The sequence below is a fragment of the Parasteatoda tepidariorum genome, chromosome 2, assembly GCF_982258835.1.
Source record: "Parasteatoda tepidariorum strain Cologne lab strain chromosome 2, Ptep-v5.0, whole genome shotgun sequence".
Classification (NCBI taxonomy): domain Eukaryota; kingdom Metazoa; phylum Arthropoda; class Arachnida; order Araneae; family Theridiidae; genus Parasteatoda; species Parasteatoda tepidariorum.
In genome coordinates, this window is record NC_141756.1 from 4,510,001 (window position 1) to 4,532,605 (window position 22,605).

General features: G+C 30.3%; 1 protein-coding gene across 2 annotated transcripts in view; it reads left to right on the top strand.

Annotated features, from left to right (window-relative positions):
• LOC107441952 (uncharacterized) overlaps positions 1-22,605 on the top strand; it is a 358,765-nt gene that overhangs the window by 216,928 nt on the left and 119,232 nt on the right. The window lies entirely within an intron of this gene.

Sequence of the window (22,605 nt, forward strand, 5' to 3'; positions counted from 1 at the left end):
ATCATCTTATGTAAAATTGTGTGCAATTATTTTTCCAATAGCTTAAAAATTCCCGAATAATGGTGAAATACTCAAAAATTGAAATAAATATTAAGGGACCAAAATTTTCGTCCTCTCCCCGGACTAAACAATTGGGACCATAGTTTCTATAGTATGACCATCCCTATTACTTTGATAATCAAAAATTTAAGCCATCAGTAAAAAAGCATGTTTGTTCAGCGAATGTACATTTTTGTATTGTAACTTTTTAATAATTAACTAGTATGTTTGATAGAATTCCAAACCGGAAAATCCTATTGGCGCACAAAATTTGGCAAAATTTCCTATTGGCGAAAATCAAATTGGCGCACAAAAATTTTTGAATGCGAGGATAGTTAGTACTTGTTAAAATAAGATCTTAGAAAGAGCACAAAAAATTCTCAAACATCGATTCACTAATTTCTCTAAAACTTGACCTTTCTGCATGGTATCTGGATACAACTGAATACGCATGGTAATTCATATATTTCGAATTTAAATGAAAACTTTGTAAGAGTGTAAATAAAAATCAATGACCAAAAATTTACAAAAAGAAACTTCCCTATTAAAATGATACCTTTATAATAACGGAAAAAAGTATTTGAAGAGCAGCTCGGTAGTTTCTCATAAGAACCACACCTATATTGATTTTCCTACATATTATCTTAGTACTTTCAACTATTCACAATTCACAGTTTACGAACGTAAGTAAAAAAATTTAATGTATTTAAATTTAAAAATTTAGAAATCAAGGACTGAAAATTTAAAAAAAAGAAGCATTTAAATAAACATAAAAAAATTATGCATTTTGTAGTTTTTCAGAAAAAGTACACCTGAACTGTCCTTTCCAAATAAGTTCTATGTATATCAGAATACTCTTCGTAATTCACAAAGAGCCACCCTTAACATTTTCATCTTCTTATTTTATAGCAAAAAGTATTTGTTCCATCATGTTTAACATTAAAATCTTTATATCTATAAATGAAACCAACTTAATTTAACTTTTGATAGTTATGAACTAGATTTCCTATTTTAAAAAAATTCTACCCATTCAAAATGATTGAACATCCTCTCAACGCTCTTTAATTTTGATATTATTTAAAACTAATAATTATTGCAATAAACATATTCCTATAATCCGAACTGCACTAAATAATGGTTAATAATATTATTTAATTAACCTTTTTTATGTAGACGATCAGTCAGAGCTTTAAAAATAATTCAAACAAAATAATTTTGTCTTACTCTTTTCGCACTTCCAGATAACTTGAAACAAATTCTTTTAATGAAAATAAAATGTCATGTATCATAAATTAGGACCAGTAGAAAAACGAATAAAAGGTATTTATTGTATTATAGATTTTTAAAAAAATATGTGTTTCAGATTAAAATCACAACATATTTTTCAAGTCCCAACACTTCTATGCATAAATTGCATTATAGAATTTTCCAACAGAAAATAAATTTAAATCTGTCTGATTTTAGGTGTCTTACGCCAAACCCCTGTCTCTTTAAATTACTCTCAGTAAATATACACTCTATATTAGTTCTTAAAATAAATATATGTAACTTAAAGTATCGTTTATGAAATATTTTTCAACTCACCATGTAATTAGTGAGCTTTAAAAATATCGAAATGATAGGTTATTAGATAAAAATTAAGTCAAAGATTTATTTATTGCATAAAAACAAAATGCTAATTGATTTAACAGTTTCTACGTTGTAATTAAATAAAGCAGCCTTATATATAAATTCTAAAGTTATTTCAAAGCATTTCAAAAATTTCTAAATCTTCTAAATTTAAAATAAGCTTTCTTCTTTTATCTTTTCCTACCATACAATTCTTTTAAAAGCTGCTTAAAATCTAAATAAACTCAGTGACGCAAGTTATTCCTAGCATCTACAGCTAAACCTAATGATCATCACAGCAATGCACTTGTTCTTGCATCACAGAATTTGTTACCATCATTTTCTCACATAAGACCTCTTAAGCCATCTTTTACCCTTTGCTTCTCTGCCTTCTTAATGCATCTTGAATCTCCAGTCTTAAGTGTGGTCTGGGTGCAAGGCCTCCAGGAGGTCTGGCGTTGCCATTATCTGAGAGCTAATAAGGAAAAGAAAATGTGCCCCACGCGCTCCCCAGCTAAGCAGGGATCTCTTTCTCTCGTGAGTGTATTGTCATCCGCCCCTTCTGTTAGAGCGATAACCGCCCCAGTGAAATATTGATGCAGGGGCCGCTCTCGCACTATCCGATTTATCTTGCTTTGCCCCTTGATAGTCAGTACACATTTCCACCCCCACCGGGACCCTATTTTTACTCTGATTTAAGGTAATGGTTGGAAAGGTGTCGCCTGTTAGGGTTCTGCAACGTTACTGTAACGTTTTGGGAAAGCATTAGCTCTCTATCTGCCGTTATAGGTTGTTTGGGAGATTATCAGAACATTGTGCTTGTTCCTGTCTTAAGTATCAACTAGATTTTGAGCTTTTCTAAATGCCGCTAGAGACTGAGATATCTTTGTTGGTCTTGATACGGTACTTGGGAGTCAGTTAATGTCATTTGTAAATTTTATGCCCGCATTATTCTTTTATATAATCGTATCAGTATTTGACGCATAGTCATAGACTATAAAGAATAACCAGAGTTTTTAACTCAAAATTTATGAAATGAGCTGGTGCAGGAGTATCGATTTTTCTAGACAAATCGTTTACCAGGTTGTGATCTACAGTACATTAAGAGAGCCCACGTTCGTGTCGTACACTCTTAGAAATTTCGAAGCGTATTAAATAATGAATACTGAAAAAGTTTTATTTTTTTAAATTAAATTAGCTGCACAAGTTGAGCCATATCATGCTCTTTAATCTATACTAAATTTAGTGACTTAATTTTGTGGTTGAACTTAATTTTTAAATTTAACGCTTTATTAAGGTTTAAACAAAGTTGCAATGTATTATATTTACAAGGTACCGATAGTATGATTCAACTTTGAATCGATATTTCTGGTGGCTTACGAGTTCCAGGAAAATAAAGTAAACACAAATCTAATGAAGCTGAAGATTATCTTGTAAAAATAAGAATCTGTTTAAAAATAATTTAGGAGATGGCACAAAGAATAGAGCCTTTATCTCTAGAGATCTTAGTTCTTATCAGGATGATGGTTGGTAAATTTACGTATCATTTTTGAGATTACCCTGACCGTTGACTATGGTAAATTTACGAACCACAAGGCTTACGTAACTTTTCTCTTGTGGTCCATTTCAGAAAAGTTGGTTCTATGATGTAGCATAATGTCATCAACTAGAACCAGAATGTTGAAAAAATTCGATGTCACCTTAAAAAACTACCAACAACCTCTTTGAATTTATCGGGCTTCAGTTATGGTGATATTCGATTAACAGAATTACCTAAGGTTGTAGTTTCTAAACGGATGTAATGTATTTTTATGAAGCTGATGTATAATTCTTTTTGGCATCGAATCATTTGTAGTGATATGTACTAAATCAAAAATTTGGTTTCACGCATATTTTTTTTTTAAAATTTGTATTGTTGTTGAAATTTAAAAGAAAAACTTTAACAATTGGTTGTTTGCAATTCATATTTTCCGACATTTTTAAAAAAATATTTGTTGGTTTAAATGATAATAAATTTGATATTACTTGTCAGCCATAGTGCAGTGAAGGTTTTATCATTCATCAAATTTGTTTCGAATCACCATTGAAGATTGTGATGTGTGTTGAACCCTAACACAATTCAAATTTTCTGCGCGCAAATTGTTATTTCTTGTATGCGATCACATGATAATATGGTTCAACTTGAATCAAAGCATTGTTCATATTAACACTTCATTAATGTTGCTGCGTATTTTGGAAGGTATAGTTAAACTTGAATCGAAGCATGGTTAATAACACCTTATTAATATTTCTGCGAATTGGGAGAGGTTCAACTTGTGGCGAAACATCGTTCATATTAACGCATCAATAATATTGCTGCGTATTTGGAAGATATAGTTTAACTTCAACTGAAACATGATTCATATTAATCCCATTATTAGTATTGCTGCAAATTTGGAAGATGTTATGGTTCTACTTGAACTGAAAAAAGGTTCAGTTCATATTAACTCCCTATAAATGTTGCTGCTGATTTTGAAGGTATTATGGTTCAACGTGAACCGGAACGTGATTCAATTTAACACCTTATTAATATTGCTGCGAATTTAGAAGGTGTTTTGGTTCAAGGTATCAATATTATAGCTTAACGTCCAACCAGTTTTTTTGGTAGCACATAGAAGCAGTTTTTAGCTTATATTCTTTACAATTATGATAAATCTTCCTTTCAAATCCAACCAAAATTTATTATATCAATATTGTGACATTAGGTCACAGCCTAATTTTCTAAATATCCTGTTTTTTTTTTAAATCAATAATACTAATTCTTTTGACTTAATTTATAATTTTGTAATACATTTTTTTATTTCATCATCTTTCTTTAGCCCCTTAAGCGGTAGCGCAATTTGGACATTCTCCCCCTAAAATTCCTTACCAGCTCCTTGAAGAGCCCCTTTCTTTCGAGAACATTCCACCCTTTTTTTCTGAGAATTCGCACTGGTTGTCGGCATCTTTCATCTCCGCGTGTATGTTGTGTTTCTCAACCGTAACTGTTAACGTATAATCAATTTTTCGTCTCAACTCGTGATTTTTAGATAATTTAACTTTAACTTGCACAACATGCACTACAACTTCAACTTTAAGTTTTTGTATCTTATAAAAAGGAAGAACGCGAAAGACGAGATGCTTTTCGATAATTTGATGGTCAAAGAATTTGCTGCCCTCCGCTTAACGGAGTTTTGATATTTTTGCTCCCACCTCCCTAAGGTGGAGAAGCTTTTTGGAAGAATGGCTTCCTTGCGACATCTTTATTTGTTGTATTGTTCTCTGTAACTAACTCATCTACCGCCATGCTGTCCTTTTCATTGTCTCGGATTAATGCCTACTATAAGAATTTTCCTGATAAATCTCCAGCTTTTTAAGATGATCCGCTGACCAGCCACCGACAGTGATGGAAATCATTCACAGTCATTTTCTAACTTCATGATCGGGATATCTCCTGCTTAGTAATCTCTTCAAAAAAAAAATCTCAAAAAGAATGTCGGCAGCTTTTCCGTTTCCGAGAATAAGTTCCAACTCCTGTTCCAGTTATCACTAGTTACCGCAATTTTAGGATGTGCCATTGATGATTCCTTACATGATGTGCCTCAACATGATGATTTGTTTAACATGTTTTTCTCCAATAAAACAACAATGATTTTTTTCAAAAAAAAGAACTGGACTAATTCATTTTCACTAGTCAAGGATTTTTCTGTTTGTTTCATCCTAAACTCAGGTAGCTTCTATGGATAAGAAGGTATGTTTTTTTGAATATACTTGTTATCTTCTGGAACTTGTTTTTTGAAGAAGAAAAATTACTATTCCTCATGGGTCATAAATGTTTTGCGTCACCACTTCAAAAATGTACTAACTATATGTTTCACCCGGCCATTAATTTTTAGTTTTTTTTCTTTCTAAATTGTTATCATTTTTGCAACTTTTTCATTTTTATTCTATACCCAACCGTAACAGGGCAAATATTTAATTAGAGAATATAAGAAATCAAGATTCTTTTTAAGTGCAAGAATTATTTAATATATTTGTTAAAAATGAGATATATTCTAGATTTATTTTAAAAAGTTTGCGCTTACATTTAATAAATCTTGTATGTGCATTAATTTATTATTTTTTTTCATCTTGAATGTTTAGAATTATTCATTATCATCAATAACCTCGTCGTTTAATTTAGTTTCCGAATTAATCCTGTTTATTGAAACAAAATTTAAATATCTCCGTTTAATAACGTAATTCTTCTAAATAAATTCCTAATCTTCTTATGCTAGTATTAAATCATAAAATGAGATAAAATTGTATCATTTAACATTCTAAAATATTTATTTTGCGAATCAATAAAGGGAAAACTCCAAAAAACTAAGCTGATTATAGATATCATCATTACATAATAGAAGAATTATAAGCTTCAGTTACGTTTGAAACTATTGTTAGCAAATTTATGGCAGTAAATATTCATTAAAAATTCATTCACTACCGTTGCCAAATAAATTATTAAATGTGTTGTAGTTCATTTATAATATATGTTAATATTTTAGTATTTAAGTGGTTTGAAAATAACCCTTGTTGTGCAAAGACTTTTCTGACTATATCTTCCAGAGAGAAAGCAAGCAGTTATTCTAACATTAATTATGAGATCTGATCTAATAACTCTTAAAAATTGTAGTGGACTGATCGTAAAAGATCTGAACACCGAAGTCAAACATCACTAGCTGCGGTCAGTAAGCTGGTGGGTGACCACTTTGAACAGCCTGTGTAGGGACCGAGGGTGCGTGATATCGTTCTTAGTTAAACTGTTCTATAGTTAAGTGCTCGACTTAGCACTGAGGTCATTTTATTTTATTTTATAACCGTCGTTAAACAGCCGACCCAATTTCATGGGTTTACGACTACTAATGTTCAACTCCGTAGCCTTGTCATTTTGAACCAATACAGAAGACAAGGAAACTCCTGGATCAGTACCCCCAGAGGTATTGATTTGTTGTGGGAACATGGAGGACTTTGAGACTCGACAGATTTAACGTGCATCAGTCACCATTTACTACACGGGGAGTCTTCGGCCGGCGAGGATCGAACCCACGACCTCTTGGATATGGGCCCAGCGCCCTACCGACCAGGCTATCCCGGCCCGCACTGAGGTCATTGGGCTTACCAGAGTTACACCCTCTGCAGAGGATTGAAATTGCGGATGCATGTCTTTGGATCATCCTCAGGGATGTTTCCCAGAACGTCGCCCCTAGCCCGTTGTGCTTCTCTAGTGCGACGTAAATAAAATACCTGCCTAAAAATTTTATATCATGATCTCACAAGTTTTACATGTTTCGAAGTAACCCCCACCTGCTGTAATGCATTTCTGTAATAGGATCTCAAAGGTGCAATTTTTAAAGTCATCGTTCGCAATGCTTTTTAACTCTGTTATCGGATTTTCTTGGTCATTTCAATATCTTTAAACTTTGTTCCTTTAAAAATCTTTTTTGGTTTTAAAAGTTATAGGTGATAAATCGTTTACCATTCTCTTCATATAAATGTTTCGTAGATTTTTCGTTTTGTTTCCGATGTTACAAAATGTACTGAAGGAAAAATGTTTAAATGGCATCGAAAATATTAAAAACGTCAAAATTGAAGATTATTCCCACAGAAAAATATGCTTCTGAAACTTTTGCAATCTTACTGTAGGAGTACATTACGGTAGGTGGTGGTTATTTCGAAACTTATTAAATGCTGTACTGATACTTATTATACGGGTACTAGTACTTTTTAAATGGGTGCTTAAATTTTACTAAACTTTCTTCGTTTTAGATGAAACCGTTTCCTGGTATATGCCCCTAGTAAAAATTTCGTCATTCTAATTTTTTCCAAAGGAATAAAAAAACTTCTAGTGCCTAATGTAGCTAACTTTTCTCATAATCACTTTATCGTGGGTACCAATATCAATACCAATTCAATATCAAACCAATGGGTACCAATTCAATTCAAAATCAATTCAATTCAACGGGTACCAATTCAATATCAAAAGTTAATTATGCACATGCCGAAGCGAGATTCGAGCCTAGGATCTTCCTGGTACGAGTCCAACTTCTTGACTACCATGCCACCCATTCACTTTATTTCGTCATTTTAATTTCGATCATGTAGTCTTCATCCTAGTTTAGTCATTCTAGTTAACAATCTCCCACAATGCACTCCGATGAGGTTCTGAGCTGAGGAAACACTTTCGTCATGTACTTTCGTCATGTCACATATCGCGTTTTGTCACATATAAAGTGATTTAGTGACGAAATGATTCTCAAATTTAACGAAATATAGCTTAAGGATAGCTGAATCGTCAAAACTGGGAGTTTATTTTAAAGATTGTATTTAATTCTCGTATTTTTCGTAGTTCAGTTAATATTGTTACTTTATTATTATTATTTATAATTATTTTAGTGCTGGAAATTAATAGCTGCACTTTGCAGGTTTTGATATATTTCTTTTGACAGGCTTATAGTTCAGAATCAACTTTAAAGAATTGATTACACACATAAAACCTACCTGTACCTGTTTATATGAAAGAACACATCATCGGAGAAATAACACAACATGCCAACAAAGAAATAAAAATAGCCATATTTGAATACAGGTCTACTGGCTAATATCTAGTGTAGATTTCAATAAAGCTTTGTGCTTTAGACGTTTAATATTTTAGCACATTAGGTTAATTAATTTACTCCATCATTACAGAGATAAAGCCTGATTAATTTGAGACAAACCTAACAATAACATTCATTCATACCTCAAACGCAATTTATTTATACACCAATTTAACAGGAATAGAATCATTTTCATCCGCTGTTTGTAACCAATTTGTTGGTGCAATACTGCCATTAAGTTCAAACTAACTGTCAACGATTGTATTTGTGAAGATCGTATCACCGAGTAATACCAATGTAATACCTGATAATGCATATGCAACAACTGCTCTCAACATCGCTATTTTTCATCAGAGATTATCACGCGTGATTTTTAACACCACAGTTCTTCAGGGAGACATTTAACTCCATCGTCATCCTGCTTAGTTATGGGCGTGCCCCCCAAACGTGCCAAACTTCAGCTCTCTACCTCCTCTATCATCCGCCATCATCTTTCGAACATTTTTGCTCCAGAAAAGATAAGGCCACTTGGGTGTGAAATATTGATGGGGAGTGTGTTTCTAATTTAAGTCTTTCAACCCCTCAGGGCAGAGCCTCCCACGATAGACATACATACCTTAGAAGGGTCTACTAACCCTTTTTTTGTTCGGAACCACCCCACACCATCACAGAAAGAAATGATGGAAGGGCGATTTTTATGAGGTCGCAGGCTCTTTGTCGTTGCCCAGGAACAATCGAGTACGAAGAGCGTGTTTAATTCTGTTTTACGATCTCCAAAGCCTCGCTTCGGATTTATACACTCTGTTGGGAAATGAATGGACCCTTTTTTTCAGAGGGGAGGGTTTTATAGCCACGTGTGTGTTTTCTTTTGGAGCAATTTTGTTAACTAGGTAGAGATGTTTCGAAGCAAAGATATTTGAGTTACTCCTCTGATGATCATAAAAAAGAAACTGGAAAGACAACTTATTTTCTGGGATTCGAAACGCTAAATGAAGAGGTTATAAACAAAGTTAAAAAGAAAGAGATGTATTTATTTTATTTGGCAGGAGGGGTGGAGAGAAAAGAATATTGGTGTCAATGTACCATGGTCAGATATGCCAACTACTACCGGTTCAAATTCCAAACTGAATAAGTTATCAAAACTGAGGTAAAGAAAAGTTCCTATTTATTTTATAGGCCCTGCATGTTTTTGTTCAAATCTTTTATTGTGTAGCTTAATTTTGGTAATTTTGTAACTGGCATTTATAATTCCCTCACAGACATATTTAATTTCTTTAGAAGAACAGATATCTTTATGTTGTACTTTAAAATGCAGCTATTGGTTCTCAGAACTATTCAAATAACTCCTAGAAATGGGGTAGGCATTCCTCCTGGAAGAAATCTATTTCTTCCGTAAGAAATAGATACCGTTAGAAAATATATGGAAGAAACACTGTCAAAAAATAAAACTCTCCCTTTTGGCGATTAATCAATCCTTTAGTTGCATTTCGTTAATTTTGAGAATCATTTCGTCACAAAATCACTTGAGTTTTGGTGAAACGCGAATTCTAAAGTATATTACGAAAATGTTTCCTCAACCCAAAACCTCATCGTGTAGTGCATTGTGGGAAATTTTTAGCTACAAAGATGAAACTGGATTGAACCTACACCATCGAAAATAAAGTGATGAAATAAACCGATAGTTTTGTATGGTGGTCAAGGAGTTGGTCTCGTACCAGAAAGGTTCTGGGTTCGAATACCACCTCGAATTCTCTGTTCTATTTGTCGTTCTTGTGTTGTTGGGGTGACATTAATCTCACTGTATGGTGCCCACGATGGAGTGATTATTAGAAAAGCTAGTACATTGCGCCCTACAAGGTTGTTTTCTTTTCTGGAAAAAAATAGAATGACGAAATATTTCTTTAATTTTGACGAAGTTCGTTTCCTCGAAGAAGTGACGATATATCGTCACGTTGTCAAAACTTTTTTCCTTTGAGCATATTCCAGGAAACGATTTCGTCAAAAACTAAGAAAGTTTGTGTTATTGAAGTATCCATTTTTCACAGTGTATACCAGCTACCATTGGTTCTAATTCCTAACGAAATTCTACATAAGTTATCAAAACTGAGGAAAAGTTAAAGTTCCTACTTGTTTTATTGGCTTTGCATGTTCTAATATATGTCTTTACATCAATTGTTGAACAAATCTTCAATTTTATAGCTTAATTTTGGCAATTTTGTGGCTGTCATTTATCATTTATCAAATATCAAATCGCTCATATCATCAATCAATATCATTTATCATTACCAAATATCATTTATCAAATCGCGTATGATTTTAATGTTAACATCATTCAGAACATAGTGACTTATGTTTATATAAAATATTTGAATATATTTGAAAGACATTAAAAGACATTTTTATTACAAAAATGCAATTTAAATGTTCTTATTTATATAAATCTTAGTTGAAATTTTTATTAAATATCTATAAAACAATATAAATTTTTAAAAACATTGATTAAAGATATTTAAAAATATATATTGATAGTTCTTGATTTAGAAACAGTGTTTCTAACTTCATATATTCCTAAGATAAATTTTTAAAATTCTAAAGTGGGATTAATCTGCTAATCTCACTTAGGTTTTAGCTATTTTAGTGCATTTTGTTAATTATGAAAAATGTATTGAATAGATACTTTTCTTTATTTAATTCTCTAAAAGTATTTTGAATTAATTGCGAAAAACTAATAGCATAAAATTTTTCTTCAATTAGTTTATTTTACACATTTTTAATTGTTCATGCGCAAGTGAACATAACATAATATATATTTAAAAACATATCTGTTTGCTTTTTTTTTCTTTTTTTTTTTCGTTCTTTTTTTTTTTTACTCTTCATCGCAGATATTCTCGAGTGTTAGCAAAGTAACTATTATAGTCAGTTAGACAGAATCATTTATGAATTAACCATGTTAGAACATAACTTGGCATTCAAATAAGTATCTAGCTGTTTAAATTAATTCTTTTTATGCTAGTTAAGATAACTTTAAAGTGATTTTATTAAAACATGAATAAAAAATTAAAGCGTTACTCTTGAATCATTAAAAAATAAAAATAAAATGTTCAGCGAAATAAGGAAAAGGTGGCGGCTATTTAGCGTTGCTAAAAGATTAGAATGCAGTATTTTTTAATTAATTATTTTTAATTATATATTTTTTCTAGGAGAACAAATTTTATTTTTTATTTGCTATTAAAAAGTAGTTATTATTAAAAATTAGAACATTTTGTTTTATTAGAAAAGATTTTCGAAAAATTATGTTTTATAAAGAAATGGAAAGCAAGCGCTAAAGAGAAAAAGGCTAACTTTTTTAATTAGTTGAAACTGTCATTAATTGTAACAAAAATTATTTTCAATTCAATTCTATTCTTGGTTAATGAAGGGACCATCAATGGGCAATTATTGCAAAAACTAAAATTTTGAATGAAAAGTTTTGGAAAATTTCGTACGAAATTTCGATTATATAAAATTTTATAAATACGCAATGGTGCACAAAACCGGGTCCTTAAATTTTCTTTTCATAATCAACTTCATAAACAGAATCGCTTAAATTTTTTGTGTGCGTGAAATCAGATCGATCATTAGCTTAAAAAATGAAACATTTTTAAACAACAAAAAAAGCTGTATTTTTTTAGTGTAAATTGGTTCTTCTATGGAAGTATGCTAAGACTCGGTATTGGTCATCATTATCGAATAAAATTGGGTATATATAGAAATGATGGGAAAAAAAACGCCTTTTTTCCTACTTAAATATTTTGATAGAAACGAAAATAGTAATTTGATTTTATTGCTCTGAGAAACTTTCGGGAGTTTAAAAAATCAAGGAAGATAAGGAACATATTTTGGAATTTTTCGCCAATTAAGTGAATGAACCAGATTTAGGAACAGAAATTGCTAATAACATTTTTATTATATTTCTCTGTTATGCTATAGGTTTCATGTGTCTATCGTTGATAGTTGAGGTACCATAACCAATCTTCTGGGAATTTTTATTTGGAGTGTTATAAAGTATAGCTACCAGTGGTTCTGTCAGACAGACTATCCATTCAGCAGAAAAAAGAAATCTAGCATATTTAAAACGCGATGTAATCCTTTTTATTTATTTTTTTTAAATTTTTGGAAAATGTAATTTTATGCAAAAGTAAAACATAAAAGAAAAACACTCACAAATTCTTGTACTTCTCATAAAGTAGTATCTCATGGTCATATTATAAAGGGTCACTAAATAATAAAAGGTGTCACTTTTAAAATGTTGTGTAAGTGGCTCCACTTGGAAATTCCGTAGAGTGAAATATAAATTCCTATCAACTTGCGTATGTAAGAAAAAACTATATTGAAGCATTTGCATATGGAAATAAAATCCTTTTTATCACTTCTATGTAAAATGTTAAGTTGCAAACTTGATATATTTGTAATATTCAAAATATTGTTCACAACAATGTTCTGGAAAAAAAAATATTTTTCCTAACAAGACTTTTGATAATAAAATAATTTCTGTTTTTCATTTTTCTTAACTTTTTTTATTTGAATTGTTTAATATTCCAGCAATTTAGTTTATTTAACAAAATAAAAATACGGTTATAGCCGGAGAAAATTATACAGAAAAAAATCCCTTTTTTTCCCATAAAAAGATTAGTTAAGTAATATAAATATATAAAAATAGTAATATAAATGTAAAAAATAACTTAAATATAAGAAATAATACATATATATATATATATATATATATATATATATATATATATATATATATATATATATATATATATATATATATAAAATAATTTTATAAATACAAAAAATAACGATAAAATGAGCTATGAAACAAAAACTAGATACAGAAGAAAAGTGAACATAAGCTAGCCAGGAAACAGGTTTGTTGTCGCATGCGGTGTGGAGGTGTACTTGCAATCACTTGCAACAGAGACACACTACAACAGAGGAGAAAAATCGTTTTTCGCATCGCTGTTTGCGCTCGGTGTGCGGCTATCGGTTCCCACAGGTTATATCCTAGAAATGGAAAGGTTTATATCCCAGAAAGGAGACAGGTTATATTCTAGAAATGAGAAGGTTATATCCCAGAAAGGAGACAGGTTATATTCTAGAAATGAGAAGGTTATATCCCAGAAAGGAGACAGGTTATATCCTAGAAATGAGAAGGTTTATATCCCAGAAAGGAGACAGGTTATATTCTAGAAATGAGAAGGTTTATATCCCAGAAAGGAGACAGGTTAAATTCTAGAAATGAGAAGGTTATATCCCAGAAAGGAGACAGGTTATATTCTAGAAATGAGAAGGTTATATCCCAGAAAGGAGACAGGTTATATCCTAGAAATGAGAAGGTTTATATCCCAGAAAGGAGACAGGTTATATTCTAGAAATGAGAAGGTTTATATCCCAGAAAGGAGACAGGTTAAATTCTAGAAATGAGAAGGTTATATCCCAGAAAGGAGACAGGTTATATTCTAGAAATGAGAAGGTTTATATCCCAGAAAGGAGACAGGTTATATTCTAGAAATGAGAAGGTTTATATCCCAGAAAGGAGACAAGTTATATCCTAGAAATGAGAAGGTTTATATCCCAGAAAGGAGACAGGTTATATTCTAGAAATGAGAGTGTTATATCCCAGAAAAAAGACAGGTTATATCTTAGAAAAGAGGTTGGCCTTTCGCCGGAAGAAATATCTGTAGAAAATCTATAGAAGAAACTGTACGGAATTAAAGAAACTAAAAATAATCAATTCAGTTGTTTAACATTTATTGTCCTAAAAATAGCATAAATTTAAACAAATTAAATTAAATACAGTACCAGGAATCCAAATATCTCTCACTTTAAACTTTTCTTACGTTTTAGTTTAATAGATAGTTTTAAAATCTATATATCATTATATTAGACTCATTTTGAGTATACTAAACTGTGAATTACTTAACAGTGAGTTTTATAATATAAATTAGCATGCTGGTTGCCTATTTGCAAATGTGAATACAATGTGATTTTTAGTAGTATGCGGTTTGTTAATTTAATAATGTTTACGAAGCCAGTTTTGCTATTCTCAATGACTTAAAAAGTTGAACTACAATTTGCTTTTTAATTCTTACTTTTAGAAGTGATGAAAGTGATTTTTTTTATATAGCTCAGAAATTAATAATGTTATTTAAACTTGATTGCAATTCAAAACGTTCAAAAATTGTTCAACTGTTTCAAAAATTGTTTTTATATTTGATATTTCGTTTTGAAAAAGAGTTTTTTCCCCTCAAGTATTGGGAGAAGTTTTGCCTCCGTGGAAGACTCGGCTTATTGAAAGAAAGCTCGTTAAAAGCTTATTTAAAACTGCCGTAATGAAAGCATATTAAAAATAAACCTTAATTAAGACATATTGAAAATTATTATTAAAGTTTCACTGTTATAAACCTATGCAAATTGACTGATAGTAACAAGCCTGCAAAATAAGGCAAATCATAAATACTGGAGGTCTTTGCATTAAGCCTGGCTCATTGCAAAATGCCAGCCAAAACCAAAGAGCCCGATTTTACAATCAACTACGATTTATTCTTCTTTTCTTAAATTTTTAATGCTTTATATAATGTTCCGTTTTTTTTTCTCTTAAGAACATGTTGAGCAACCTTACATTATGTTTTTTCTTTTTTGCCTAAAAGGGACATAACTTTAAAAATACTATCAGAAATATTTAATATCAAATCGTATTATTTCACAAAAGACACTAAATGAGCTCTGTAGAAAAAATTTCTTAGCTTATATATCCAACAGTTAAAGAGTATTTAAGTTTCTGTAGAAAAATCATTAGACTCTCCTACACTTTTCTAATAAAAGATTCAATACTCTCTTCTTATCTTGGCGACAGGAAAAAAAAATCGCTGAGTTAAGCGATTCAATTATAATCGACGGAAAACTCATTGAAAACTCGAAAATTGGGGTCACAATATGCGCCAAAAATCGACGGATCTATGTATCTAACCTCATCAAAAAATGAAGTGAAAGATCACTTTCATTACAACGACATTATCAGCATTTTGAAGAAAGAAAGTATTATTACGTGATTATAACGAACAAAGACTTGGCAAAATCTGTTTTACTACTTGGCGCTTCTGAATAACTTTTTTTTTTTATTTCACTTTTTTTAACGCCAAAAGGGATTATCCATGCTACGAAGAAGATTTTTCCCCGAAGTCTTTTTTCTCATTGTTCCATGCACGACTACTCTTTTTTAAAAGCTCGTTTAGAAAGTTCGTAATTGTCTCGTTGAAGAAATTTTTTCGTCACTCTTTTATTTCGAACGACCATTTCTAGAGTTTATTTATTATTAGTTTTTTCTTTGTGCTTCCCGCGTGTCGTTCGTCGTCGCATTGAAAGAAGTCAGCGATTATAAGCCAAAAGAATAGGTAGTGAAAGTCGTTTGGGTTTTTACGCCATGTTTTCGTTTGAATAGCTTTGCATAAATTGCCGCTTTTAGCGCCATCTGTTTTGAATCATTATATCTTCCCATGTTGTTAATTCAGTTAAAAATGAGAAAAGTGTGGCTATTTTTCGTGAAAAAGATTTTTGGAGTCGAAAACAGAAATTGTACGATCATTTCCGCTATGTTAGAACGCATACAACTTTTGCAATTCTAAAATAAATGTATTAAAATAAACATTTATATTTTAAATTTGCAAAATATTATTAGAAGATAATTTTTTTATTGTTGTTTCTTTTTTTTAAAGGGAAAAGTGGGATATAACTTGGAACTAACACATTGTTTGAGCTAACACATTTAATATTTCTGAAATATTCTTTCTGATATTTCTTTTTGAAGCATAAATAATGTTATAGAATAGTAATAAGTACGTAAACAAATAAAATAGTAAGTAACTAAAGATTTTTTACATCGCATCTTGTACTTGAACCTTTTAATTTTTGTTAAGCAACATCATTACAGTAGTGTGGTGTAACTTTAAGAACGTAGTAAAACAGATATTTTAAAAGTAGAAATGAAAAACGACAAGACATTCCTTAAAATTAAAAAACCGTACGTGAAAGAGATTACTGGTATTCTTATATGTTTCCCTATTTTACATTTTCTTCTTACTGAGTGTTCTCAAATCATCCTACTTAATATCATTTTGTTTTGTATATTCTTAAAATATATAAAATGCTCTTAAAATATATGAAATACTCTTAAAATATATGAAATACTCTTAAAATATGTAAAATGCTCTTAAAATATATGAAATACTCTTAAAATATGTAAAATACTCTATTTTAAGAATTTTCTTAAAAAACCATATTAAAAAAACTTAAAGATTAGAAATCGCAAAGCAAAACTTTATTGAGAAAAAAAATAACAAAAATATTCACAATCGAATCATTATTTTTGTCTGATATATATTATGAGTGAAAACTAAAAAAAAAAAAAAAAAAAAAAAAAAAAAAAAAAAAAAAAAAAACTCTTCGAGTGACTAAAATACAGAAAATAAATTTTTTGTTTTTAATTTAATTATTTATAAATGAATTCAGCGACTTATTTTTTTAATCATTTTGTTATTGTACGTTGGTTTCTCCCAATAATTCATATTACATTATTTAAAAATTGAAAATTGCTATTAATGATAACTAGTAAATCTCTCTGGATTTGGAAATTAAAAGGTTTGGTTATTTATTTTGGCATTATTGTATCACAAGCAAAATAAAAACTCATGATGTGAAGTAACTACGAAATTTTAATAAATATCAGCTTTATATATATACCAGATTTTTATGTCCCGAATGTACGTTTAATTACCGTTGAAATGCATATTCCACGAATATTAATATTAAAAACTATCAGCTTAGTTTAGTTTCGAATAATAAAAAAATTATAAATTCTAATTAAGGTATTCTTCTTTAGAATGCAACACTAGTTTGATATTCAAAACAAATTTATTACGAAATAAAGAAAGGAAAAGAACCCGAAATTTATGTTCTTAATTATATGCAGATTTATTCATCGAAAGTACATTTAATGAATAATTAACGATACTAATTTTTTTTTTCTGGGGTTTTTAAATTGCTCATGGAGGTAAACATACGCTTTGATAAGCAAGTTGTATTGATTGGAACTTTCTTGAATGGAGGTTTGGTTGTTGAATGCACAAAACACGTCTTCAAAAGCATTGTTTACGTCAATTTATTCTTTTAAATTATGAAATTTTGTTTATTTCAAAAAGACTGGAACGTAATTGATTCTTTTTAAAAGCTAAGTATAATGTAAAAATTGCTTTTGAAATCAGTGTTTAAAAGACAGTTTTAAAATAGAATGTAGCAGAAAACAGAGAATTGTCTAATAGAATAAGCATGTACTACAAGCTCAGAAATAGCAATGCACCTTGGCAGTGTATTGTGTCTACACTGAGAAAAAAAGAGTATTGTCAAAACTACTAGAATATGGTGAAAATTACCTGTGAGAGCACCAAAAAGCACGGTCATTTTTACCGAAGGGCTTTGTTTAAGAGTTTGGTAAAATTAATAATAAAATGGGGCTTTAAAATACATGATCAAATTACAGAATTGTGGACAATTTGGTAATGATACCTTAAAGCATGCCATAAAATCCATTTTTTCGGTTAAATTTGCTTTTCGGTTTTTTGTTTGTTGCTAAATGTGTGGTAATAAGAACTATAATTTTGAAAACCTGAATTTCTGAGAAACCATTTAATTATGAACGGAAAAATTGCCTAATGAATGCTTTAAATACTGTATATTTTGGTTTTATTATCCAGAACTATCATTACCATACAATACGGTAATTTTACCAGAATTTTCTAAAGATAATTTGGGTAACATTATACCAACGAAATGTTTTACAAGCACTGTTTTTCTTTTGCTTATTAATTAGCTTTTGGTTCTTTTTATTTCAGGAAAAATAAATATCGTACCTTCAAAATATCGAACAAGCGTAAAATATCGATTAGGTTTTTAATGGGTTTTTGCATCTTAATTTGGCAGAGAGCAATTTTCTTAATCGATTGATACTCACTTTATGTTTTTGAGTTTATTCGATGCTAAAAATATAATAAAACTATCAAGATTTCAAAGCAAATAAAGTAATTTTATTGTTATTATTTTGCACAAAACACAGATTCTTTTAATACACTTATTTCAAAAATTGTGTAATGCGTAAGAACTAAAATTCGGTGGAATATATAGATTTATACAAGAATCTGAAAAAGAAGCATGGTTTCATATTAAAACACCAAATACAATTTAAGCACAAAAGGTTTTTTTTATCATAAGATATTATTCTCAGATTATAATTTTATAATTTAAATCATCCAAAATTCGTATCATGAAAGTTATCATGCGATCATTATAAATTTACGATAAAATTTTCATAGTTTTTTTTCGTTACATGAAATGTCGCTTTTCAGAGAATAATAGCTTGCTATTTTTATAACTATTGTGATTGTTTGGAATAGGTTTCACCTCATTTTAGCCAGCGCCCTCAATGCTAGTCATGAAAATGGTGCAAAATATGAACATTAAAAAAAAGGTTACTTTTTTTTTTAATATTTGAAAAGATTCTGCAACATTGCACTGTTTGTTGCTGTACGTTGAAAAATTTGTAAAAATTGTCTACTGATTCTAAGGCTTTGTCCTCGTATTCGATTTTTAGTGAATAATATATACTGTTCTTCTAAACGTTGAGAGTTAGTTTCAATTATTCAAGACTTGTAAGTAAATTTTGGTCTTCTTTAGCCAAAACTCTACTTGCTTAAAATTCCATATAATACTTTTGGAAAAAAATATAGTAGCTTTTCATTGAGTTAATGCACTCAAATGGTATGCATATATTTTTTTATTCTTTTAGCAAAATAGCTTTAACCCGTTTCTAGGCTTAAAAATTTAACAAAAAGTTTTGCTAAAAACACTGAAAATTGTGGTCATCATCTGTTCGTCGTAATGAAGCTGTTTAACTGTTTTAAAGTGCTTGTTTAAAAACTGCGTTTTTTTATGAGATAAAAACTAAAGTAATTTTAGGCAATATGCAAACTTGTGCTCCAACGGTTGCAATCATGTTCTGTCTTGATAAAAACTGAATGAAACAATAAAGAATCCAGCGCAATCGACAAGCCATCTAGGTGTTAGTATTTACCAAAAATATTCAGTTTTTCTGGTTTGAAAATTTAAAAAAACAAAAGAATACTCAAATATTGGGCACAAGTTACAATTTTTTATGCGTACTGCAGACAGGGCAACTGGGATTTTTTGACCCCTGTTAACAGAAATCATAAAATTGTAATTGTGGATGAAATTATTTTTAGATAACTACATTGTTCACCAGTTTTTAATTATTTTCTTTTTACCTTAATTGCGTTTTTAAAAAAATTTTTTTTAATTAATTTCTTTTACACATTTCTTTCTCTGTACCTAGGGGAACTATAACTTATGAAATAAAACAACGTTATAAGTTAACGACCAGAGTGACAAAAAAAGTATCGCTTTTTTATTTGCTCAATTCTTTCTAACTCACCATTTCTGTCGCCTAAAGCATTTATTGTCATTTCTTCACCTTTTTTATATACACACGCGAAAGAGAAAGAAAAAAAAAAAAACCTTTTTCTTAATTGAATGTTAAGAGGAAAATGGAAGGTATGCAATTTTTAAGAAAGCAAAGAAATGGTTCAAACTATTGAGAATCCTCATTAGTTTGGGAAACGTCTCAATTCCTCTGCTTTTCAACTTCAATAAAGCATAGTGGGTCGCTTCATTTCTCTTCCTAACCAGAAAAACCGTTGCCATTCCACGCTAGCGAAATTTTCTTCTATTTGATTTTCACTTAATGAAGTTCTTGCCCTTAGGGATTTCCAATTCGAAATAGCATTATATTTTCGATCCATACTACGATATTTTTATTCTAATTATGCACCTTGAACTTTATTCTTTTTTGAATACGGTGATGAAGAAAAAATAGATAAAAGAGTGTTTTTAGCACTTTTTTTCGAAACATTTATTTCCTCAAAAGAAGCCACAATGCAGTATTTTTATACAGCTTTGTTATTAGTTGATTAAAATTTCGAATTTAATTTTCTTAAATTCCTTTTAAAAGGCTTAAAGGTTTTATTTTTCTTGCTTAAAGTCGTTAATTAATGTGCTTTTTTTTCGTTACTGACCTCAATTAAACTAATGGGAATCGCCAAGAAAATTTTTATTTTGAAGTTTGTTCTTATCTTCTAATTTGATTTATGATACGTTATAATTACTTTTTTTGTGCAAAGGTAGTTGAGTCATTCAAGAACACAATATTCATAAGCAAAACATTTAATTTATTTAAATAGAAAACGATAAAATTTGAGGAAGGAATAAAAATGTAATTAAAGTTCATTAAAAGTATTAGGAGATTATGACTGTGGAATTCATGCGGCGTTGTATAAAATGGTTGTAATGTTTGTCAGTAATAGATTCAGTAATTATTCAAATTGCCAGTAATATATGGATAAAGATAGGCCTGCCCCACCAGGCATACAGTTAGAATTAAATTTTATTAGTTCGAATTAGCACTATCGATGTATTTCAATATTTAATCTCACAATAATCGGATAATCGTTCTCAATTATTAAATATTAAAATATTTGTTTAACGAATTTTTCTGAGAAAAAATATCGAGAGGACAAAGCAACGTTAGGTCAAGATATCGGACTGTTGGTCAAGTTTTTGTTAGACAAAATCTCTCTAGGATATTTTCTCACTTTGACAGCGTATCAATATTTTATTATAACCTGTATCTCGTATAGGCAGAGTACAGACAACTGTTGGTTATTCATTAGGCAGCAACAAACAGTTACAAACTTTTCCGGTTTTTTATTGTAATCATTAATTACACCTGTCATTTATTGTAGTTCTTATTTTCCCCGCGATATTTTGCTTCTTAAATTGTTGCACGATATTTTAAAATCTATTTATACGATATTTTGTTCTAAAATGATTACCAAGACCAGAGTGACCAAGTTCTATTGGATGAATACATAACAGTACCTTTTTTCAATCCTCAATTAGAGAAATCCGTACAATGTTCAAATTACCTTAAATCATTCTATAGCGAAGGCATGCTACACTTATTGATAGGGTGTTATATGGATTCCAAGTTTGTCAAGAGTAACGCACAATTGAGTTTTACAGTAAAGTGGTTCAACTTAGCTTATAATTAATGTTGCAACTAATTTAATCCATATTAGGGTCCAACACACTGTGGAATTTCTATTAATGTGGGGGAATAACACTGTTTTTAAGTAGTTAAAGTGGTGTTTATTTTTGCTGCTTTTCAGATTGTAGTACTAATCCTGGTTAAAAGTTTCTCCTAACAACAAATAACGTGCTGGTGGTTACGAGCCACTTTGAATAGGGATGTGGGGATAATTTTTCTCGCACTAGTTTAAATAGGGAGAATCATGCCATTTGATCAATTCTACCCCATTGTATGTTATATTTTACTGATGTTTTCACCTGCAGCCGACAACCGCAGCAGAACATTTAGTTCATTAGTTCTCAGTCGTTAATTCATTGGGTCGTTTGTTCTCGCTATAGCTGGACAGTAATTGCTAGAGCTTTCCGAAATAACACACTGTTTTCAACCTTATATTCAAAAGACGTTTCAGGCAATAAAATACTAGTTCAGTAGAGAAAAAAATGAAGCATGTTAACAATTTAGAAAATTGATTTTAAAAGGAGTGATTAATGATGTTTTTTTTTTTCGTTTTTTTTTTGCGTAGACAGTTACAGAATATCTCGGGACAGTATTAAAGAAGGGTTGTTTCTTGATAGATGAAGTTCTCGAGAATAAGAAAGCAGTCTCTATTCCACGGGCAGGAAAGCGGGAAGAAATGGAGATATCACCGGGGTAGCCAAGACACAGTATAGATCAGAAGGGATTTATTTTGAGGGAGTTATCTTACAGGTGTCACTTTTCATAGCAGAAAATAGAAACTCAAGCATGATATAAAAACTTATGATAAATATATGAAGGACAGATCCTACAGATTTCAAATTTTAAAAATGGAAAAAGATACTTATAATCTAATCTAAAATTGATTGTTTATTCAATCAATAATGCAACATTTAAGTATCATATCCAGCATCGAGCTCGTCGATCAGATTTTTGGTTTGTTCTTACGTGGTTTGGCGGGGGAAAAAAGGACGTAGAACAATTGATTTCATAACGTGTTCTTGATGCAGCTTCTTTTTTTTTTCTTTTAATACATAATACCTGTTCATGTAAGTTTTGGAAAAGATGTTTTAG